Source organism: Apium graveolens, chromosome 7 (assembly GCF_009905375.1).
Source record: "Apium graveolens cultivar Ventura chromosome 7, ASM990537v1, whole genome shotgun sequence".
Taxonomy (NCBI): domain Eukaryota; kingdom Viridiplantae; phylum Streptophyta; class Magnoliopsida; order Apiales; family Apiaceae; genus Apium; species Apium graveolens.
In genome coordinates, this window is record NC_133653.1 from 32,288,091 (window position 1) to 32,309,351 (window position 21,261).

A 21,261-nucleotide genomic window follows, 5' to 3' on the forward strand; every position below is an offset into this window, starting at 1 on the left:
TTGAGTCGGCATAATCGACAGGCCGGGGTACGGTCTATCAAAGTGTAAGTGGCTGGGTGGCAGTCCATCAACGCGTAAGAGGCAGGGTGGCGGTCCAGCACAAGGTCCTTATGTGGCCAGGGTGATGACCGGTGGGGGATTCATCCATCTACTAGTAGAAAAGGTTACTTATTGGTATCTTTGCCTGATCAGCAAGTTATCGGGTTTATGCCAAAACTCTTTTCCTTTCCAAAATTCATTGGATGTTACACACTCTGTTCATACTTTACATAACAGAGGTTCCAGGAAATGTTTAAGAGATATATATGTGGATATATATATCGGGACTAAATAAAGTATCTCGTAACTTTATTTCATTCAATAATATTTCAAAGATTGAATCTATTCAAGTCTTAACTTGTGGTCTTATCTATGGGATGACCTTTTGAAACCTATAATACTTTGAACAGTGGTAGTTCAAGTAGCCTTATAAATGATATAAGTATAGTGAAGTAATTGGTAAGTTCATCCCTTGTTTTTGCTTATATCCAGTAAGTAATTATCTTTCACCTGATAAAGGATTCTAGTAAGTTATCCATTTAGATACTTGCATTATTGTTTACACTATATATTATCTTGCGAGCTGTAATGCTTACTCTTGCTTTATTTCTTCATCACACAACAACAGTTAGGAAAGATGGCCAGACTCCAGCAGACCCAGCGCAAGAGCGTGGGAAGCGCCCCGCGCCTTCCCGTTAAGATCATAGCTGTTATAGCTCCAGAGGTAGATCTATTTGTAGATCAGACCTTCTACTTTTGGGAATCAGTTATGTATAATTATAACTTGTGTCAGATAATGACAATTAATTGTAAACTTATCAAGTAATCATTTTTGGGTTGTAATAACTTTTAAATTGTGGATTCAAAGACTTGTACTTATTTCAATTTCATCTCTGAGACTATAACGGGTTGTGGTGTGTGTTAGTGTGCGGTCACAGCATGAGGTTATTTATTGTTAATTAAGTGAAGTGATATTGTGGAAAGAAAGACCGTGACGACCCGGATCCCTGACCCCGGATCTGGGGGTGTTACACAAAGGATGATGCCTGGCAAGGTAGCAGGTATTCTGGAAGTTGATGCAGCTACAGCTATTGCAGCGCAGCTCCAAGCGCTGTCTATGAAGGTCGATTCCTTAGCCAACTATGGAGTCAATCAGATAGCTATTATCTGTGAGCTTTGTGCAGGCTCTCATGCTACGGATCAGTGTTCTCTTGTTAATGAATCTGTTCAGTATGTGAACAAGTATCAGCGACCGCAACAGCCTGTGCCATCTACTTATCATCCTAATAATATAAATCATCCCAATTTCAGCTGGAGCAACAATCAGAATATGGTTCAGCAACCATATCAGCAAGCTGTAAGTAAATAGTTTAATCCACCTGGATTCCAACAACCTCAGCAATATGCTCAAAGGCAATCATATCCTCAACAAGGAGGTGCTGCTCCACCTTTTAGTGCTAATTTCGAGGATCTAAAGCTGTTGTGCAAAAGTTAGGTTGTTTCTATCAAGACCTTGGAGAATCAAATCGGTCAAATAGCCAATGCCTTGCTCAATCGACAACCTGGCATACTTCCCAGGGATACTGAAGTGTCAGGCAGGAAGGAAGCTAAGGAGCAAGTCAAAGATGTTACCTTAAGGTCTGGAAAAGTTGCTGAAGCTGAAAAAGCAAAAGATGAAGAAGCTGAAGTTGTAGATGAAGAATAAAAGCAAAAGGAAAAAGAGGGGGAACCAAGGAAGACTACTGTTGAACACACTCTGCCTAAGGGTAATACAGGGGAGAAACAGCTCTATCCTCTACCACGTTTTCCCAAGCGACTGCAAAAACAGAAGTTGGATAAGCAGTTGGGTAAGTTTCTGGAGTTGTTCAAAAAACTTCACATCAACATACCTTTCACCGAGGCTTTGGAGCAAATGCCTAGTTATGCAAAATTCATGAAAAGTATTCTATCAAGGAAGGTGAAACTGGACGATCTTGATACTGTTACTTTAACGGAAGAGTGCAGTGTTGTGATGCAACAAAAATTACCTCCAAAGCTTAAGGATCTAGGTAGCTTCACCATTCCTTGCACCATTGGCAAGTTGTCATTTGACAAGTGCCTTCGCGATTTGGGAGCAAGCATCAATCTGATGCCGTTGTCTATCTTCAAAAAGCTGAATTTGCCTGATCCAAAGCCCACCTACATGTCTCTACAATTGGCTAATCGTTCTATTACATACCCACGAAGCATCGTGGAGGACGTGTTAGTAAAGGTGGATAAGCTCATCTTTCATGTAGACTTTGTCATTCTGGATTTCGAGGAAGATAAGAAGATTCCCATAATCTTGGGAAGACCTTTCTTGGCTACAGGTCGTACCTTGATAGATGTGCAAAAAGGTGAACTTACTATGAGGGTGCAAGATTAGGATGTGACATTCAATATATTCAATACAATGAAATTCCCTACAGAAGATGAGGAGTGCTTCAAGGTGGATTTGATTGATTCTGCGGTAACTTCAGAACTTGATCATGTGCTAAGGTATGATGCCTTAGAAAAAGCCTTATTGGGGAAAAATGACAGTGAAGATGAGGAAGGTAATGACCAACTACAATATCTAAATGCTTCTCTTTGGAAGTGAAAGCTAGACATGCCATTTGAATCTCTTGGTAATACTGATCTCAAGAATGCTGAGGGAAAGCTCAAACCATCTATTGAGGAAGCACCTACTTTGGAGCTTAAACCATTGTCTGAACACTTGAGGTATGTTTTTTTAGGTGATGCATCTACTTTGCCTGTTATTATTGCATCTGACCTTTCAGGTAGCGATGAGGACAAGCTCTTGAGGATCTTAAGAGAATTCAAATCGGCCATCGGATGGACTATAGCAGATATAAAAGGGATCAGCCCTTCGTACTGCATGCATAAAATTCTGCTAGAGGAAGGTAGCAAGCCGACTGATGAGCAACATCGAAGACTTAATCCGATCATGAAAAAAGTGGTGAAGAAGGAAATTCTAAAGTGGCTGGATGCTGGAATCATATATCCTATTTCTGACAGTTCTTGGGTGAGCCCCATGCAATGTGTACCTAAGAAAGGAGGTATTACTGTGGTAGCAAATGAGAAGAACGAGATCATCCCCACTTGAACAGTCACAGGATGGAGGGTATGCATGGACTACAGAAAGTTGAATAAAGCCACGAGGAAGGATCATTTCCCTCTTCCATTTATTGATCAAATGCTTAACAGGTTGGCTGGTCATGAGTATTATTGTCTTCTAGATCGCTATTCAGGTTACAATCAGATTTGCATTGCACCAGAAGATCAAGAAAAGACTACTTTCACTTGTCCATTTGGAACGTTTGCTTTTTGCAGAGTTTCTCTTGGCTTATGTGGTGCACCCGCCACTTTTCAGAGATGCATGATGGATATATTCTCTGATATGATTGGAAATAATGTCAAAATGTTCATGGACGACTCCTCCATCTTTGGACATTCGTTTGATGAGTGTTTGAATAATCTATGTTCGGTGCTCAAAAGGTGTGTGGAAACTAATTTGGTGCTCAATTGGGAAAAATATCACTTCATGATGCAACAAGGCATCATTCTTGGGCATAAAGTCTCTAGCAAAGGCCTTGAGGTGGATAAATCCAAGGTGGGAGTCATTGAAAATCTTCCGCCACCTATCTCTGTTAAAGGAATACGCAATTTTCTTGGTCATGCGGGTTTTTATCGGCGTTTCATCAAGGACTTCTCTAAGATATCTAAGCCGTTGTGCAAGTTGCTCGAGAAAGATGTGCCTTTCAAATTTGATGATGAATGCTTGGAAGCATTCAAGACTCTCAAAAAGAGTTTAATAAATGCACCAGTTATTACGGCACCTGATTGGACAGAACTTTTTAAGATGATGTGCGATGCAAGTGATTATGCAGTGGGAGCAGTTCTTGGGCAGCGCAAGAATAATAACTTTCATGTGGTCTACTATGCTAGTAAAACGCTAAATGCAGCTCAAATGAACTACACCATTATTGAGAAGGAGCTCTTGGCTATAGTTTTTGGTTTCGAAAAATTTCGATCTTATCTACTTGGGACAAAGGTGACAATATTCACTAATCACGCTGTCATTCGCTAACTGGTCTCAAAGAAAGATTCGAAGCCTAGACTTATTCGTTGGGTGCTCTTGCTACAGGAATTTGAGTTAGAGGTCAAGGATCGGAAAGGTACTGAAAATAAAGTAGCTGACCATCTCTCCAGATTGGAGAATCCCAATTCTACTTCACATGATAAGACATTGATCAATGAATCTTTTCTGGATGAACAGTTGTTCGCAGTTCAAGAGGAAGAGCCATGGTTCGCAGACATTGTGAACTATCTTGTGGGCAATATAATGCCTCCTAATATGAATGCGGCTCAAAAGAAAAAGTTTCTGCATGAGGTGAAGTGGTACATGTGGGATGAACCATATTTGTTTAGACAAGGAGCTGACCAAATCATCAGGAGATGTATCCCATTCTGTGAGATGGAGGGGTTATTACGAGACTGTCATTCCACAATTTATGGTGGACATTATGGTGGTGAAAAGACAGCAGCTCGTATTCTTCAAGCAGGTTTTTTCTGGCCTACATTGTTTAAGGATGCACATCAGTTCGTTTTAAGGTGTGATCATTGCCAAAGAGTTGGGAATCTTACTAGAAAGGATGAGATGCCTTTAGATGTGATGCTTGAAGTTGAGGTCTTCGATGTTTGGGGAATCGATTTTATGGGACCATTTATCTCGTCCTGTAATAATCAGTACATCTTGCTGGCAGTCGATTATGTCTCTAAATGGGTAGAAGTCAAGGCTCTACTGATAAATGATGCAAAGGTAGTGTCGAGTTTTCTTCATAAGAAGATATTCACAAGGTTTGGAATGCCACGAGTTATCATAAGTGACGAGGGATCGCATTTCTGCAATCGTAAGTTCACTTCTATGATGCAGCGCTACAATGTGAATCATCGTATTGCTACTGCCTATCATCCACAAACTAATGGTCAAGCTGAAGTGTCTAATAGAGAGATCAAGCATATTCTAGAGAAAGTTGTTTGTCCGTCAAGGAAAGATTGGTCTTCGAAGTTCGATGAAGCTGTTTGGGCTTATAAAACAGCATACAAGACTCCACTTGGGATGTCCCCGTTTCAACTTGTCTATGGTAAGGGATGTCATTTACCTGCAAAGCTTGAGCATAAGGCTTATTGGGCATTGAAGAAATTAAACCTTGATCTAGATGCAGCTGGGAAGAAGCGAATGCTTCAGTTAAATGAACTTGATAAATTTCGACTTCAAGCGTACGAGAACAACAAAATGTACAAGGAAAAGTAAAAAGGTGGCATGACAGGAAGTTATCTCCTAAGTCATTTGTACGGGGGCAACAAGTTCTTTTATTCAATTCTCGTCTCCGATTTTTTCCTGGAAAGTTGAAACCAAGGTGGTCTGGACCATTTATTGTCAAAGCTGTGTTTCCACATGGAGCGGTGGGGATTTTTTAGAACGATTTGGGCCAAGCATTCAAGGTTAATGGTCAGAGATTGAAGCACTATTATGGGGATACGGCAAACCGGGAAGTGGTTAGTGCCGTTTTATTGTCAACTTGATCGAACTACTCTACGTCAAGATAATGACGTAAAAGAAGTGCTTCTTGGGAGGCAACCCAAGATATGAGACCATAGGACCCTTAGAATTCAGTACTCTATCACAAAACACAAAAAAAAAATCAGAAAATTGAAGGCAGAAAAAAAATTCCAGGAGCCCTGCAGGTGCCCGCCTGCTAGTTCCAGGCGGCCGCGTGCTGGCAGGCGGCCACTTCCTAGCAGGCGCCCGCCTGCTGGTTCCAGGCGACAGCCTAGAGACCGACTGTTTGAAATTTTATTTTCAGCCTTATAAAAAACCAAAAATTTAGAAAAACAAAACACAAAAACAAAATACCACAGCATTACAACCCCATTACCCACGATTTCCATCTCCCAATCACCAACAAACCCCACTCCTACTCTAATTCTAACCCTAATCTTACCCTATATATACACACATCCTCTCCATATACATCCATTATACTTTCAACACTTACAAACCCTATCCTACACACAAACACAACTCTACAACTCTTATTCTCAGTTTCAATGGTCCCAAAGAGATCTCGAACTGTTGATAGCAGCAGCACCATTCCTACTGCTGATTCTTCAAGTGGTACTGCTGTGAGGCCCCGATTGGTGGATAGGGATGCTGAGGAGGAGTATGTTAGGCTTCTGACTAAGCCGATTCTGAAGGAGAGGGGATTTTGCCCATCGAGGAGGGATGGTGAGTTATTACCGATGATTGCAGAGAAGGGTTGGATTACTTTTTGCGAGTCGCCGGAGGCGGTCCCGATGAGTGTTGTTCGCGAGTTCTATGCAAATGCCAAGGCCGACAAGAATGGGTATTCTGTTGTTCGTGGGCTTACTGTTGATTATCAGCCCGAGGCGATTCGCCGTATTATTGGGCAGCGACAAAGGAAGCCCCAGGAGGAGAATTGGAATGAGAAGACCCCCGAGGATTTTGACTCGGATTTGATTATTTCTACTCTCTATCAGCCGGGCACGGTGTGGAAGTTTAAGACGGGATCCAATGAGTATCATTCTTTCCCGGCTGTTGCGATGAACAGGTATGCCCGTGCATGGAATGCCTTTATTTGTTCTAATATTTTACCTTCTTCGCATGCACATGAGGTTACAGTTGAGAGAGCCAGGTTGTTGTGGGGGATTCTGAATGAGGAGTATTATGTGGACCTTGGTGAGTTCATCTACCAAAGGAATTGAAGTTTTTGAGGGGGAGGATGCATAACAACATCCCTTATTCCTCTGTTGTCACGAAGCTGTGTAAGGTAGTTGGAGTCCACTGGCCTTCTTATGAGCAGCTGCAGATGTTGGCCGCTCCTATTGATTCATCGACGTTGAATGCAATGCAGGAGTGGACGGGTGGAGAGCCTGAGGAGCATGGTTTGGGATATCGTCTTCCAGGAGGACGTCCAGCAGCTGGTGTTACGATGGCTAGGCCCAGTCAGGCTCATGGCGAGGCAGGTTCTTCTAGAGCCCAAGGAGGTGATGGTTCAGGGATGGCTGATGTACAGTACATGAAGCTTTCCAGGAAGATGGATGCGATGTATGAGTCGCAGAGTAGGTTTGCGCAGGAGCTCACCCTAGCACTTGGGACTGCTTTCAGAGGTCTTGGAGCTAACATCCAGTGGCCCGTCTTTGGTGAGGACTCTGCTTATCCGCCTCCTGAAACTCCACCCTCTGAGGGTGATGATGATGATTTCTCCGAGTAGGTATATCCTGTGTTCCTTTCTATTACCTTCACTGGGGATAATGAAGATTCTAAGTTTGGGGGTGGTAGTTAAGGAACATATTTGTGTGTGTGTCATGTAGTTGCATATTCTTGATAATTTATTCATATAGTTGTATATTTTTTCCATATAGTTTTTTTTGCCATATAGTTTTATTTACTTATTTTATACTTTTATCATGTCATTTAGCTCATGCATATACCATGATCCCTTTGTGTTGCTTTACCAATTGATATGTGATATTGATGCGAGTGTAGTGATAACGTTAGAGTGATGTTGAATCTTGTTAGGTTGGCATGCATGCTAGAAACACTTATAATTCCACTAAGTCTTAGAGTATGCTTAAGGACTAGATTGTTGTCATGGTTTGATGGTTTTTGAGGTTAATCTATTGCTTATGCTTAGACTATATGATAGGCTCTTAATGATAAAAGGCATGAAAAGATAAAATTGGAGTAAAAATTGGAATTCATTGCTAGTCGTGGCTAGGCGTCAAATGGCTAGTAGCCGGCTCGTATTGTATGCGAGTAGTCTAGGGTTGAGCAAGATGGAGCGAAACGCACTTGCTCAGAAATTGAAAAAAAAAGGAAAAAAAAGAGAAAAAAAACCAAAAGTAAAAAAAATAAAAAAAAGTATGTGTTTATGCATAATTGATCACGAGTGAGCTCTTTGATATTCGAGTTATTAAGTTCTTAGGGGACTTTGTGCCTAGTGACCTAAGGCTTTTGTAGTCTGGGATTCGCTAACCTAACGCTCGCTAAATGGATGCCATTGTATAAGTCTTTTATGGACCTCACTCATTACACGATCAAATAAGCATTTGTTATTTGTGTTGAATAAAAGCATGATTCCATAATAAGCTCCAGTGATCTTGAAGTGTTATAAGTCATTTTGTGTCTAGAATATATTCTTCGTATAATCTTGTGATTGCCTTGAGGATAATTGAGTTATGATAATTGATCTAGTTTCGAAGCATATCTATTAAGCATTTGCACACACCACGTTTCTAGTTGTATGTTAGCTTGCGAGATTTGATTAATCTTTAGTCACCTAATTGCATTTGTTGAGATGTCATATGTTGGTTGGTTTAGTCATTGCGATGGGGATCGCTGTATTTTATGTAGTTTGCATTCATGCATGTTTTTATTTTGTTTTTGAGTCTGTGACGCTTGAGGACAAGCATCGATTTAAGTTTGGGGGAGTGATAAGTGGCATTTTATACCACTTAGAACGTCTTATAATGGCTTGAATTGATGTCTTAAAATCAAGTATTTTGCGTATTTGATTCATTTTTCTAGTGTTTTGCATTTCAGGGTATAACTTGTGTAATCAGGAAGATTTCATCGTAATAAGCATAGGGAAGTACTTGGAACCAGTTGCGGGGAGTTGTGTGAAGAATTCAGCAAAATCAGGAGCAAAAAGTTGATTTTTCCAGAAGCAGTGCAAGAGCCCGCCTAGGATATGGGGCGACCGCCAGGAGATGCAGGCGCCCGCCTGGGAGCTGAGGCGGCCGCTTGGGGTCGTAATTTTAGAATCTGGATTTTTATAATTAGACTTCTATTGGACTTCTGACGGTGCTGTTTCTTGTGGACTCTTATATAAACCTACTTGAGAGACGTTTCACAATATCAATAAGAACAAGTATCAATCAAGCAATGAGCAAGTAAAGAAGATTAAGAAGACCATTTTAGCACACCACAATGAAGAAGAGGAAGCATACGTTATCTTGTGATTCTTTTATTCGTTGTAACAGTGGATGCTAGTTTTATTTACTTTGAATCTTAATACTCTTGTGACGTACTCTGGTTTTAATAAGTATTTTTATTAGTTTATATCGTTGTGTTATTATCATGTTTTCATATGAACCCATGGTGACGATGAGTTCTATCATGGGCTAATCGTGATCATGGGATCGTAGCGGATTTACTATGGATTTCTTTGGTTAATTGTTTAATACCTTGGCATTTGATGATTGTATGATATCTAACATAGGTTGTGCTTATTCGTCTTATGTGCATCGCGAACATATAAGATAGCCTGTTAATCTCTTGTGAAGCGACAGTGAATCTTGAGATTTAAAACTTGCCATGCTAGCATAGGTTCATGTATTGTATGCATGATTAGTGGGTAACTCTAACCGTTTTACTTGCCCTGTGTAATCATAATGAATAACTTGTGCTTAAATCGTTATGTTGTCAAATTATGTAGACATATAGGGTCTCAACATAATTGATGCCTATTCAACTTCTATCTTAATTGTGGATGCTTGGTAGAATGGTACTTGTGCAACGAAAGTTGGCTTTTATCAGTTTCGTGTTATTCGATTAATGTCATCACCGTTGCATGCTAAGGGTAACAACAATAACTATTAAATGAAGTAGTAATGAAGTTATGATCTCATGTGTGTTTAATATTGTTAATTCAAGTGTTAATTTAAGTGTTTTATTCTCGTAGTTAATCATAGTTAATAATTAGTTAATCAACCTTAAGTGTTATTATCTTGACATTGAGAAGTAATCATACATTGGTGAGTAAGTGTTAATTGAACATAATTAGTCTGAGTCTCTGTGGGAACGAACTAGAAATCATTCTATATTACATGTGAACGTGTATACTTGCGTGAATTATTAGCGCATGCTTTGTGCCTAACAATGAACAAATATCACTAAGAGCTGCTAGGTTACAAATAATGTTCTCGATAATGATAACACTTATAGTGTAAACCCTAAGCTGTGTTTATATAGTACACAGTTACAAGATATCTTCTAATTGATATGGAATATAATTTTGTCTCCTAAAATATATCAATCAGATATCTTTTACAAGTCTTCTAGTCCTCTAACTCTTCATGCATATCTTCTTTTGATTTAGTCCAGTTCTTCTCCTGTAAATCAGCCGCATTTCTTATCTGAAGTCTTCCCGTACTTAAGTTCTGATATACATCTTCTGACGACTTAAGTTCTGATATTAAGTTCTGACTTCAGTAAGTTTTGATTTCAGTAAGTCCTGATATGTCCTGTTGTTAAGTTCTGAAAACTAAACACAAATCAGACTAGACATGACATCTCAAATATATCTAACAAATCCACCAGAAAGTTTTAAAGACTTATGTTTTAATTACTTTGTGTTTGATTTATTTAATCCTTTCATTCCGCACTTTGTAAATCAAAATACATATATATCTGTCGAGTTAAAAAACTGTTTTTAAAATCTTGAAAAAGAAGCCAGGATTACATTCAACCCCTTTCTATAATTCTTGTTGTATTGTTAGGGAATAATAATAGTGTCCCTTCTGATTGCACTTAAAACACAACACATTAGTCTTACAAATCCCAAAGTGCCTCCTTCCACAAAACTTGCAATCTGACATTGGTGGATGATTGGACCTATTAGGAGCAATTGATGATATCAAACAGAAACCATCAAAAGTTCACATCAGAACTTATATATCAACGGATGTTGATGACATCAACGGATGATGAAATATCAACGGATGATAGGATATTAATGGATGATGATTTCAACGGATAATGATGTCAAGGGATAATTAAATCAGTATTTGTCACATCAGTTGATCTTCGAGGAGAAAAAGGAAACAGGAATTTCCAGCCAGTGAAGGACTTTATCTCAAAAGCAATAGTATAAGTTTACTTTTTGTTAATAGAATATGATTCTTTATACATTGGTAGTTGTGCTCTATATAAAGCACAGATTAGGTTCATGCTATAAGTATTGCGACATTGTTATATCTTTCGCATAACTTAGTAGCTCTCAAGGATATTTGTTCATCCTTTCGACATAGTACATGTGTAATAAGTTTTTATCAGTAAATATAAAAACTGTTGATTTTGTTGAAGCTTTGTCAATTAGATTGAATTAATTGTATTCACCCCCTCCTACATTTGATTAAGAGCCTAATAATTGGTATCAGAGCTTGTTGTTAACCTACAAACAGTTTAAGATATGAAGATCAATCTACAATGGTAGACAAGGAAGAAGAGACACAGAATCTGAAGCCACAACCCTCAGCCGCATCACAGATAAGCAACAACATGAGTAGGTATGAAGCAATCAAGGTGCCTATCCTGAAGATACATGAATATCCAATCTGGAAAGTCAGGATGGCCATGTGTTTGGAAGCCACGAATCCTGAATACCTAAGCAGGATCTATGATGGTCCTCATAAACCAATGAAGGTAGTTGTTTCGCTTGCATGAGAACCAGAGAAGATAATAGACAAAGAAAGGAAGGAGTATACCCCTAAAGATATCTCGTCTATCATGAAGGATGCTAAGGTTAGACATATCCTGCACAGCAGTCTTGATAGTGTTATATCAAATAGAGTCAATGGATGTAAAATAGCAAATAAGATATGGGATGCTTTAGAAGTAAAATGTCAAGGTACAACTGCTATCAAGAAGAACAGGAGGACAATACTTACTCAAGAATATGAGCACTTTGACTCAAGGGACAATGAGTCCCTAACTGAGATCTATGAAAGATTTCAGAAGTTGCTGAATGGCTTATCCTTTGTCAACAAAGAATATGATTTGGAGGACTCAAACTTGAAGTTCCTACTTGCTCTCCCTGAAAAGTGGGACTTTAAAGTCACATCAATCAGGGATAACTATAATCTTGATATCACACCTCCAGATGAGATCTATGGAGTTCTGAAAACTCATGAACTAGAGATGGAGCAAAGGAGCGAGACGACAGGATCAAAAGCTAGACCAGTTGCACTCAAAGTTGAAGAGAAGCCAAAGGAGAATGCTAGAAGGAAAAGCTACTCCAAAGGGAAAGCCATGATTGCTAAGTCAGATACTGAATTATCAAATTCTGATGATGACTCAAATCCTGATACTAAATCAGATACTAACAGTGATCACAACAACAATGGAGATATGGATCAAATGGCTTCCCTACTGGTTAAAAATTTCAAGAAGATGGTCTACAGAAACTTCAAGAAAGGGAGAAGATTTTCCAGAAAAGGTTCCAGTTCCTCAAACTTTGATAAAAAGAACAACAGAAGAGATATTGATTGGAAGGAAAGTAGATATTGAAAACCTGACAAGTCAAAAGAGAGATGTTACAACTGTTATGGACTTGGACACTTTGTAGCTGACTGCAGAAAACCCAGAGCTGAGAAGAAACAAGATTTGATCTTAAAGAAGAGAAATTGGGATGATTCATCAGACTCAGATGATGGGATCAATTATGCTCTCATGGCATATATTGATGCTGAGGCCAACAATGCTGAATTAAAGGTACCTCAATCTACTCTTACATTTGATATTGATGATATCTATGAATTAAGATTATTTCTTAAGTCTATGCATGTTAGTTATAGGGATCAAACCTTAGAAAATAATAGAATCAAGAGTGAAAACTACGTGCTAAAGAAAAGGAATGATTACCTAGAAATGGACTTGCTTTCCATGCTAGAAATTCAAAAAGAAAGAGATAATGTTGTTCATGTTAAAGAAAAATTATTAGAAAAACATGCTTATCTAGAAAAGGAGCTAGCTAAAGAAAGAGAATTCATTAAACTTTGGACTAACTCAGGAAAGACAACTCAGGAAATCTTAGAAAATGGTTGTTGGGGATCAGGATTAGGATATTCAGCTAGATCTAATTCTGATAAGAAAAGTGGAGAAGAAACTGAGAAAACAGAACCAATAAAAACTGATAGTCAGGTCAAATTGAACAAGGTTCAAATAAAGACCTTTAAGTTTAATCCAAGTGCTAATAATGTTAAATCTATTCATGAGGAAGGTACTACCTCAGCACTAGATCAAACTTAACTACTGAAAAAAGTGAACAAGTTCACACAAATTCAGTAAAAATTGGTTCAATGACTCAAGAACAGCTTAAGCAAAAGCTGAAGGACTTACATATAAAAGATAAGAAGAAAAGGTCTAGGAAAAATAGGAATGTCAAGGTAGGTATCAATAAGAATGGAAATTATGTGACTCCTTCTAATGCACCTAGAAAGACCTGTTCAAACTATGGTAGCACTAATCATCTTGCTAATTCTTGCAGGAAGAATAAAGAGATAAAGTTGTTCCTTCTAAATCAAAGTTTAGGAATAGAACAGCTAGATATAAACCATAGAATTCTTGTTTTCCTTGTGGCAGTGTTTGGAACTCTATTTATACATGTAAAGAGTATCACAACTTGTATTATGATTTTCATAAACTGAAACCCTCTTTAGTTAAAGTAAAATTTGTTTCTGCATGTATAAATACTGATAGTAAGAACGTTAACATAAATTCTGATATGAAGTCTTCTGCTGCATATGTTAACAAACTTAAATAGGCCAAAGGATCCAAGCAAGTCTGGGTCCTTAAAAATACTAACTGATTCAAATTACTGATTGCAGGATGACAGGAGGAATGCTCTAGTCTTGGACAGCGGATACTCAGGACATATGAATGGTTATAAATCCCTGCTATCAGAATTTGAGGAAAAGGCTGGCCTAAGCATTTCTTATAGAGATGGCAACTTAGGAAAAATCTTGGGATACGTCAAAATCAAAATTGAAATGTCATCATTGAAAATGCAACTCTAGTTGCAGGACTCAAGCATAATTTGATCAGTGTGAGTCAAATTTATGACAGAGGTTACCATGTCAACTTTTATAAGGAACATTGTGAAATTATCAGTAAGTCTGATGACAAGATCACATTGGCTGGTGTGAGATATGGTAGTTTATATGAAGCCAAGGTCTCCACAATAATTGATGATTCAGAAGTTTGTCTACTAAATAGAGCATCTGTGGAAGACAGCTGGAACTGGCATAAAAAACTTTCTCACCTCAACTTCGACAATATCAATTAACTTTTGAGGAAAGATCTTGTAAGAGGATTGCCCAATGCAGTGTTTACTCCTAATGGCTTATGTGATTCATGCCAGAAAGCCAAACAAAGGAAGACATCTTTCAAGAGTAAACTGAATCCTCCATTCTTGAACCATATCATCTACTTCATGTTGATCTCTTTGGTCCAGTGAATGTTATGTCTATTGCCAAGAAGAGGTATGCAATTGTGATTGTTGATGAATATACAAGATATAAATGGGTGTATTTTCTGCACATCAAGGATGAATCTCCATCCATTCTTCTTGATCATGTGAGGGACATGGAAAAAGGATCAACATATAAAGTGAAGATCATCAGAAGTGATTATGGAACTGAATTCAAGAATAGCTCTATGGAAGAGTTCTGCAAACTCAAGGGGATAAAACAAGAGTTTTCTGCTCCTGGAACTCCATAATAAAATGGAGTTGTTGAAAGAAAGAATAGAACTCTAATAGAAGCTGCAAGAACCATGCTAGAGGATGCAAGATTGCCTACCTACTTCTAGGCTGGGGTTGTGCAAACTGCTTGCTTTACACAAAATTCAAGATTGATCAACAAGCATGGAAAAATACCATTTGAGATGGTGAAAGGAAAGAAGACAAATTTGAAATACTTTCATATATTTGGTTGTATGTTTTGTTCTCAAAACTCATTTAGAGTAGCTTACCAAGTTTGACTTAAAAGCTGATGAAGGAATCTTTGTGGGATATCCATAGTCTACAAAAGCCTTCAGAATTTATAATCTGAGAACAAGAACAGTCATGGAATCTGTACATATATCTTTTGATGACAAGAAGATAACAGGTCTAGAAGATGCAGATGACCATGACAAGTTGAGATTTGAAAATGAAGTACCTTATGCTGAACTTATAAATCCTGACTCTGATTCGGTAAATCCTGATATCACTCAAAGCTCTGAGGTTCCACAATACAATGGAAATTCTTCTGACACTGAAGCATATGTTGAGGGGGAATAACATGAATTAAATCCGGAGACTACTGTAAGTGATTCAACTCAAGAAACATTAGTAGAAAGATCATCAGACTCATCTTCCTCAAACTTTGATGAGTCAAATGCTGATAACTATGGGAACACTGATTCAGGAGGGGCATCGGGAAACATTAGTGGTACTACTCAAGGAAATAACAGAGAATTCAGGGATCAAGGGGGAGGTTCTTCTTCTAGGAGTTAACTTCCATCAACAAGAAAATGGTCTAACTCTCACACATCTGACTTAATCATTCGAAACCCTGACAGTGGTGTTAGAACAAGAAAAGCCACTCAGAATAAATTTCTCTACCATTCTTTTTTATCTCAAACTGAACCTAAGAAGGTTGAAGAAGCTCTACAAGATGTTGACTGGGTCACAACAATGCAAGAGGAACTCAATGAATTTAAAAGGAACAAAGTCTGGACTCTTGTGCCAAGATCAAAGAACAGATCTGTAGTTGGCACAAAGTGGGTGTTCAGAAACAAAACTGACAGTGATGGCATTGTTACAAGGAACAAAGCAAGATTAGTTACAAAGGGTTACTCACAACAAGAAGGCATTGATTATGATGAGATATTTTTTCCAATTGCAAGGTTAGAGGCAATAAGGATCTTTCTTGCCTATGCTGCTCACAAGAAGTTTAAGGTGTTCCAAATGGATGTGAAGAGTGCATTCTTAAATGGAGAACTTGAAGTGGAAATTTATGTTGAACAACCTCTAGGGTTCATTGATCCAAAGTATCCAGATCATGTCTACTTACTGGATAAAGCACTCTATGGATTGAAGCAAGCTCCAAGGGCCTGGTATGAAACACTTACTCTATTTCTGCTAGAGAGTGGTTTCACAAGAGGTACAATTGATAAAACTCTCTTTTATAAATACCATGGTAAGGACATGTTATTAGTATACACATATGTTATTGATATCATTTTTGGATCTACTCTATTTTGCATCCTTTGTACTTAGTTATATCTACTGAAGAAACAGTATTTAAATCTAACTTGGTTGCAGTGCCATAAGAGTTGATGCAGTTGAGCAGTCTTGCATTCCAAATCTTTTGAGTAAATTCCTGGTGTATTTGGATTGATTTATAAAGATTCCTTCATCATTCTGTTTGACTTGTAAGCCCAGAAAGTAACTCAATTCTCCCATCATACTCATTTGATACCTGGACTGCATTAGCTTTACAAAAGTCAATTTCCACTTCAACTGCAGAAGTAGAATATATTGCTGCAGGAAGATGTTGTGCTCAGATTCTATGGATAAAGAATCAACTGTTGGATTATGGGTTAAACTATTCTTCTATTCCTATATATTGTGATAATCAAAGTGCTATTACAATGACAGGAAATCCAGTGCAACATGCAATGACTAAGCATATCGGTATCAGATACCATTTCATAAAGGAACATGTGGAAGCTGGTACAGTGGAATTGGTCTTTGTTCCAACAGATCAGCAAGTAGCAGATATATTCACCAAGCCTCTCTATGAAGTTACATTCACAAGATTGGTGAATGAATTGGAAATGATATCAGGACAATTCTCAAACTCTGATAATTAAGTCTATTGATATATTGAAGCATGGTATTTTATTATATGTTAGTACTTGCTTGATACTGTTTTTTATGCTAAATGATTGATGCAATGATAACATGCAACCTATGCTAAATGATCTTATGTAAAAATTACATGTTGAACTACTGATTATGCTTATAAACTCTGTTATTAGTTAAACTTGTTTTGACTAATAGTTTATATCAGTATTGATAAATCCTGATAGAAGTAATTAAAATACTGATAATGGTCAAACCATGATTGACTGTTATATTTCATTGATTATTTTGAATTTATTGAAATAAATTGTTAACAGTATTTTTAATTAATCAGTGTGTGAGTGGAATATCTTTTAATTGCTTAAATGGGTTAGCTACTGATGCAAGTATCCGCTGATACTTGAGTATTTCCATAGGGAATAGAAATGTGAAGAGAGCGATTACTTTTTGTTTACCTAGATATGCGTAATCGTGTATACTCATCATGTCTAATTATTGCATGGTCAATTAAAGAGTCTCTTCAGTTTCTACCTTCTTTTCTATAAATACGACCCTTCACTCTCAAAACTTCTCACTGCTTTCTTCATACTCAACTCACCACATTCTCATCATTTCTTTCACAATCTTACTCATCAAAATGGTTCAACCTCAGTTCTACACACGCAGCGGTGGTTGTTATCTACTGATTTTTAATCCTAGTGATGGGAAGATATACTTTGACCCTTATGGACATAAGGTTCGTATTCGTGGTGAAATCTACCATCCAACTGAAGTTCCAACTTCAGTCTATGATCATCTCTCTTGGGATGATCAGTTGGAACTACACTTCTTCGCTGGAGAGGTTATTCAAGAACTTCGGGCTAAGATGGCAGAACATGCTCGACAAGTAGATCTTGAGCTGCAAGAGAATATTATCTATCTTGCAGACACAATGAGTAGGATTACCATCGCAAGGCGATGCAGGTGAAGCGAGCGGCGAAGAAGCAGAAGAAATCCGAGTAGTTAGATTGTTTTAGGATTTTATGCTTAAAATTCTATAAAATCTTGTACTTTGTTTCTTCATTATTAATGAAAATATTTAAGCTTTTTTTCTTTCTAAGTGATTATTTGTTTACTTTCTTGTATGTGTGCTTAAATGTTCTTAAAATGTTAAATCAGTACTGCATGCTAAACTTCAGATATTTTTCATAGTGCATATGAATAAACTAATCTTTGTTTGAGTTCATGTGACCACTTCAGTATAGATTGAGCATTGTAGGAATTAACTGTTGTTAAAGAGGAAAATTTAAGAAAATATTTAATTCTTAATCACTAAGAGTTATAATCTTTGAGTGTTGCTTACAATTCAAAATCTTTTGAAACTTTCTTTTTCTGATCAAGAAAGTTGTCCATACTCAATCTCAAATTTCATATTTTTATATCTTAAATTTCTTCTTACAACTGAAACACTTGAATTCTTTTCTCAAATGTTGCCAAAAATCAAGTGACATAATTCTTGAATTATATTTCACCACTCAGAAACAACATTTAGTTGGTTAGAGACTACTTGCTAAGGTAGATCTTGATAATACTAACAGAGACACAGAGGTTTCATCAGTTTTTACTGAAGACTCTGTGATAGCTTTCAATAAACTCATTCAAGTGTTAGTTCTTTGCAAGAAGAACAAGGTTTGAGATCATGGTACATGACAGTAACCTGATCAAATCCTCTCCAATTCAAATGGAGGTTCTTATTGTTGATGAACAACAACTTTCATAACCGCAGTATCTACTGTGAGCCTAATTGTGAATTCACAAGGTATAAATACTAGTGTTACTTTATCGGCATTTATTTTAAATACTGATTTAGTTCTTTTAGCATTTATAGTATGCTTTTCATGATATAAATCATGTTGACATAATTACATCTAGACATTAGTTAAGGACTACCTCTAGTTGTAAGATCACTGATCACCCTTCTTTAGCCACCTCTTTTTTTCTGTAGGACAATCTTTCTGAGCCTTTTTCTGTGAGATGTGTGAAAAAATTTAGAGAAAAACAGAATGCGGGATACTTCCTGGAAAAAGGAGAGGTAGATGAGAGATAGGATTTAGTAATCCTTGTGAGAAAGCTATGACTATTAAAAGTCATGAGATGTGAGGAGTAGTGAGACTACTGTAAAAGAATAGAGAGATTAAGTTTTATTTGTTATATGTTTGCAGATGCTCAGAGTACTAAAGGAACGGATGTTGAACAGCAATCTGTTGAATCTCAGTAAAACACTGATGTATCAAAGGCTTTTAATCTCCCTACAAGTCTAAGTACTGATACTTTCTTGCAGTCGATACATTCTACTATTCCACAATATGAGATAATCCCTATTTTTGTTGAAAAATAGTCCATTCATTTTACTTTTCCATCACCTGAAGAAATCCATGTTGCTGCTGAAGATGTAGTAGCACAACAGTCCATTCATAAAGATTCATCCATTTCAGAAACACCACAACATTTTGAAGCTCCAATTCATTTATCTATAATATTTGAAGATGTGGAGATAAACTGCTGAAGGTGAGTAAGCTTCTGAAGCCACTGGATCAATTTCTCATTCAATAGCTGGAGTCACAAGCTATTGGAACTGCTGACATGAAGCTCAAAGGAAAGGAGAAGATAGAAGAAAAGTCAAGGATTTCAAAGTCTAAAGCCAAAGCTGGAGTCAGTATCTAAGGAATCTAAATCTTAAACTCTGATAGATTTAATCTATACAGTAGTTCAAGCTCTTGATACTGAAGAAAATTTACTTGAAGCACAAATCATTCAAGTTGGTCAAAGAAGGAAGATTTTTGGAAGCATACGGAGCTAAGGAAGTGGAATTAACCTCTGACATTGCTCAAGTTAAAGAAGCAGTTCAGGATGAAGAGTTAAAGTCTGATATTCACTGAAGCAAGATTGAATATGCATACTTGATTCCTGTATTTAGATAGTTTTGGCATCATCAATTGGAACGTGTCCATAATTCCTTAATGAACAGGTAGGGGGAGATTGTTAGAAGCAATTGATGATATCAAACAGAAACTCTCAGAATTTCACATCAGAACTTATATATCAATGGATGCTGATGACATCATCGAATGATGAAATATCAACGGATGATAGGATATCAACGGATGATGATGTCAATGGATAATAAAATCAGTATTTGTCACATCATTTGATCTTCAAGGAAAAAAAGGAAACAGGATTTTCAAGGAGGTGAAGGACTTTATCTCAGAAGCAATAGTATAGGTTTCTTTGTTGTTAATAGAATATGGTTCCTTATACATTGGTAGTTGTGCTCTATATAAAGCACATAGCAGGTTCATGCTATAAGAATTGCAATATTGTTTCGCATAACCTAGCAGCTCTTAAGGATATTTGTTCATCCTTTCGAGAGAGTACATGTGTAATAAGTTTTTATCAGTTAATATAAAAACTATTGATTCTGTTGAAGCTTTGTCGATTAGATTGAATTAACTGTATTCACCCCCTCCCCCTCTACAGTTGATTAAGGGCCTAACATGACCTATGTTATTTGAATTCTGAAAATGGTTTGGTGGTCCCCCATTCCTGATTATAGTTTTATGAATCTCACATTTCGGTTACCCTGAAATTATGGCCTTTTATTGAAATGGTCCTGGAAATTACCTTGTTGTTGATCTCCTTCTGAGGTTTCTATTTTCCTTTTCTTCTCGTCCCTTTCTTTCTGAGACGTGGCACTCCTACTGTCAATCACCATTGCTTTCTGAACCACTGCCACATATGAAGTCAACTCAAACATAGCTACTTTATTCTGAATCCAAGGATTTAATCCTTGTTCATATATTTTTGCTCTCTTCTCATCTGTATCAACTTGATCTAGCATAAACCTCGCCAATTCAGTAAACTTGGCCTCATATTCCGCGACAGTAAGATCACCATGTGTCAGACTCAAGAACTTGATCTCCATTTGATTCTTCACATACCTAGGGAAATACTTTTCCAAAAATAGCTCTATAAACCTTTCCCAAGTCACAAACTCGCCTCCTTCCAACATTTTTTTGGATTCCCACCAATAGTTTGCCTCACCCTTCAGAAAGTAACTGGAAAACTTGGTCTTCTGTTCAACTCCTGCTCCGACTAAGTCAAAAGCTTTCTCAATTTCCCTAATCCATGTATTGGCTTCCACGGGGTCAGCACTTCCTTCAAACTCAGGTGGATTCACAGCTTGAAAATTCTTAAAAGTCGCCCTAGGTGGAGCTGCTGGTTGTTGTTGCTGTTGTTGTTGTTGTGTAAGATGCAACTCCCGTTGCTGCATCAGTCCCAATATCCGAACAATCGCTGGATCTATACGACTTTTGGTATGATCCTCTGCTGACTTACTCTTCTTCTTCAGTGCCTTTACTCTGTAAGAAAACAAGCAACTTATATAATAATCTGTCAAGCATGGTGTCAAATATTTAGCAATCCTTTAGCATGTCAACTTCTCATGCAT